Genomic DNA, 3,629 nt, shown 5'->3' with positions numbered 1-3,629 from the left:
CCCCCCGGCATCTCCTCTTCGGCCCTGCGGTGCCCGCTCGCCGCGACGGGCAGGGCTCGGGCGGCAGCGCTGCCGGAGGTGCGCTCCCCTCCTCTCTTCGCCTTAAAGGCAGCAAAATCTGGAAGAAAAATCCCTCATTTATGATGACTACAACTCCCAACGCAGACCCGCTCGGCGAAATAGAAATTTGGGATTATAAACATGTGTGTATGTAAACAAAAGGTGTTTCTTCTGTTACCCTTCGTTTCCCACAGCATAAGCAATTTTTATTCAGACTTGAGTATTTTCTTTAACACTATACCGCTGTCAAAACATTATTCCCGTTTTGTTTGCTTTTGACAGCTGAGCAGTTCTTAAAAATACCAAAATCGGAACCTTCCACGCTAAACAGAAAATCTCAGATGGAGAAATCTCTGCGCGATATTGTACCTTGGATTTCAGCAAGACATCTCACGGAAAGCACAGCCCAAAAGGGGGAGAAAAAAAGAAAGAAAATAAAAGACAACACAGCAATGCACATATTTAGTTCATTATAAAAACAAATAATCTACTATGGCTGCATTCCTTCCTGTCTTCCTACCAATGTGATTTCTGACATTTCTCTTCAAATTCTAGAGAAAAAATCTGCAAGGAAATAAAGAACTGTTAAAATAAAATTGAAATCCTCCTCTTTAAAGTGCTAACACAAATAATCTTGCCTTCTTAAATTCTGCATCCACAAAAATCAGAGAATTTGGAAATGGGCACCCAGGCTGTGGTCTTCTTATGCGACTGAAGGGTCGGTGTGATTTTAACCAGGACAGAGAGCATCAAAGCCGAGCAGGGAATTATAATCTAAATTTCATACGAAAGCCTTATAAGAGACGCCCACAAAGCAGGACCCGATTGCTAAATAAATCCACACACCCATTCTACTGGCATCCTCCCTTCTGTCGCCAGCAGCGTGGGTCCATTTACTCAGAAATTAAACATTAACTCCAAGGCTGAGCCTCTTTCCACATTCCAAGGGTAAAAGTTGTCACTCAAAGTTTTTAAAAACACCATGGCCAATTGGAACGATGAGAATGAAGGAAGAGAAGGGTTACAAATTTACAGGTGTTGAAGTTGGACATTTTTGTTTCCTAGAAAGTTTAGTTAATTACAAGTCCTTTCCCACACCCCTCCTCTCAGGAATAAAGGCAGAACTTTCCCCTGCTCTTTTGGCCCCATCCGGCTCTTGCTGATTTAACAGTGTCACTGAGGAAGGTGAGAGGCTGCTTTTTCTAAACTGATCATTGCTCTTCCTAGTTCAAACTCTGCTTTAGCTTCTTCAAAATGCCAGATGCTTTGGTTTAAGAAAAAACAAACCTTTAACCATGATTCTACTCCAGCTATTTGTATACAAAATGTCAAATCAACATTTTTCTGTCATTAGCTGATGGTTTGTTGTTTTGGTTTGGTTAGTTTGTTTTGTGGGTTTTTTTTTTTTTTTTTTTCCCCTGAAAACAGCTGAAGACAGCAAAAGGACTAAGACCGTCTCAAAAGCCAGCTTATGCAATTCTCACATATGAAAAATTCCCACTGGAGTCAAAGCTTCTTTTCTCCTCCTAAAACTTCTAAACCTACTCCTGCAATAAAGCCATTCTTTTCCTCTGAGCTAAATACCTGGAGGCAAGGTCTGCTGTGGCTATGGACGTGCACACGCACACATGTACACGCATGGCATTAGCCATCTCATGCCTGGGCCTCTGCCACTCAAGCTCAGCTCCTCTGTTATTAGCAGGTAGTACAAGTATTAGACACACCTCTGAAATGCAAGCTGGTGAAACAATATTTCAAAATTTCTTTAATCTGGCAAAAATCTAGTATCAGTAATCAGCAGAAATATATAACTTCAGATGGTGTTTCATTCAATTATTCTATTAATGCAATGACAAGCTTGTTTCTGATTTTTCAAGCATTTCTTCTCAATGCTGATAAGGAATGTGTTTGAGACATCTCTCATGATAACCTCAGACTCTCCTAAACATGATTAAAAACACAAAAGCCTAGCAAAAAATCAAAAATGAAATATTTATTACCGCATTTTGTGACTTAACACCTTTTTTTTCCTTTTTAAAACATAACGTCACAGTCCTCATACAAGTATTTTAATGTAAATTTTGACAAAGCTTAAAGGTAACAGCATTTTCTTCTAGTGAGGAACACGTGCTGAGAAAGGAAGAATTCATGGACATACAATACCAATTCCACAGCAGATCTGATACTAGCAAAAACATTCTTTTTTTTTTTCAATTGAGGTAAACACATAGAATATCTAACATGAAACAATTAATAGACCGAACTCTGTACGAAGTTTGTTACAGTATTCTCTTGCTTTTTTTTCCCAAGCTTTGAGTTCATGATAAAGTCCTAGGTTTGGTGCAAAGACCGTTAGTAACTTCTTTCATTGAGGAAAGCTGCCCAACTTTTAGTTTTGTTTTGTCCAAAGCCAAGGCTCAGAACTACTGGAAGAAGCTTCTGCTCTGTCTGTTCTGTCTTTTAAATCTTCACCTGCAAGCTCTTTGAAGAAGAGTCCAAAAAAAAAAAATAGATTGGGAGGAATGGGGAGAGACTTAATGAAGCACAAACTATAAAGATCTGTTTGAAACTAAAGGACACATTTTATGAAGGAACAAAATGAGGGAATGGCAAGGCCTTCTTGGAACAGTCTTCTGAGTGATGAGAGACCCAGCAAGACTTTTCATCTTCATCTCCAGGGTAGTTCTTTTCTCACTGGCCAAAACAGGTCTTTCATGGATAGTGACTTCACTGCTGAACCAAAACAGTCATTCTTTTGGGAACAACACACATAGTGTGGAAAACAAGGATTCTTTTTTCTTCTAAAACTATTTGAGGCAACGTAACGGAGTGATCAACAGAAATGTACAAGTTAACTTAGTTCCTATGTTTATACTACAGTAGTTATAACTCTTGGAGTCTTTTTTTTTTCCAGAGGATCTGTACATGGACATATTCATTTCAGTGAGCCCATGATTTCACATTTGTGTTCTTGTTTCATTGGTCCTCTGTTGTTGATGAAAAATGACAAAAAGTAAAAAATAATCACAGCTGTCTGGAATTTCGTATTAAGTGTCAACATCTGGTCAAAGTTCAAAAGTCTTAAAATAGTTTCTGTTTGTTTTTGTTTTGTTTTTCCCTTGAGTTCCCTTATTCTATTGGGCATGAATGTCCATAACCTGTCCACCAACACTGGGGTCTACAGAATTTAACATTGTGGGGCTCTGTGCTGACATGGTCATTCCAGGGTGGGTAGGGGGTCCTCCGTGCATCATCATGGCTGGGTGGTGGGGGTGACTTGGCAAATATGAATGGATTGGGTGTCCATGTCTTAATTGAGTTGGGTGTGGGGTCATCTGGGGAGGAGTGTAACTTGGCTGTGCCATACTCATACCCATAGGACCACCCTGAGATACGTAGTCCCCTGGCATGCCTTGCAAACCTAGACAAAAAAGGGGAAAAAAAAAGCAGGTCAGATTCCTCAACGTTTTTACAATTTACCCATCTAAAATGAACAGGAAAAACAACAGACACTGCAAATCTTCCATCTAAAATTAGCTGCAGATTCTTGCCAATGTTTGCAGACATTC

The 3,629-nt window shown here is 39.6% G+C and overlaps 1 protein-coding gene across 5 annotated transcripts in view; it reads right to left on the bottom strand.

The window, feature by feature from the left end:
• Nucleotides 1-2,038: 2,038 nt before the first annotated feature.
• MEIS2 (Meis homeobox 2) overlaps nucleotides 2,039-3,629 on the bottom strand; it is a 173,407-nt gene continuing 171,816 nt past the window's right edge. For all 5 annotated transcript variants that reach the window (XM_041400162.1, XM_041400170.1, XM_041400188.1 and 2 more), the window contains one exon: nucleotides 2,039-3,481. The gene's annotated coding sequence lies outside the window, so the exon portion shown is untranslated. The remainder of the gene's footprint in view (nucleotides 3,482-3,629) is intronic.

The sequence above is a fragment of the Onychostruthus taczanowskii genome, unplaced genomic scaffold, assembly GCF_017590055.1.
Source record: "Onychostruthus taczanowskii isolate IOZ18803 unplaced genomic scaffold, ASM1759005v1 scaffold1, whole genome shotgun sequence".
NCBI lineage: Eukaryota > Metazoa > Chordata > Aves > Passeriformes > Passeridae > Onychostruthus > Onychostruthus taczanowskii.
The sequence above is the reverse complement of the archived record's forward strand: the minus strand, read 5'-3'. Positions and strand labels throughout refer to the sequence as shown.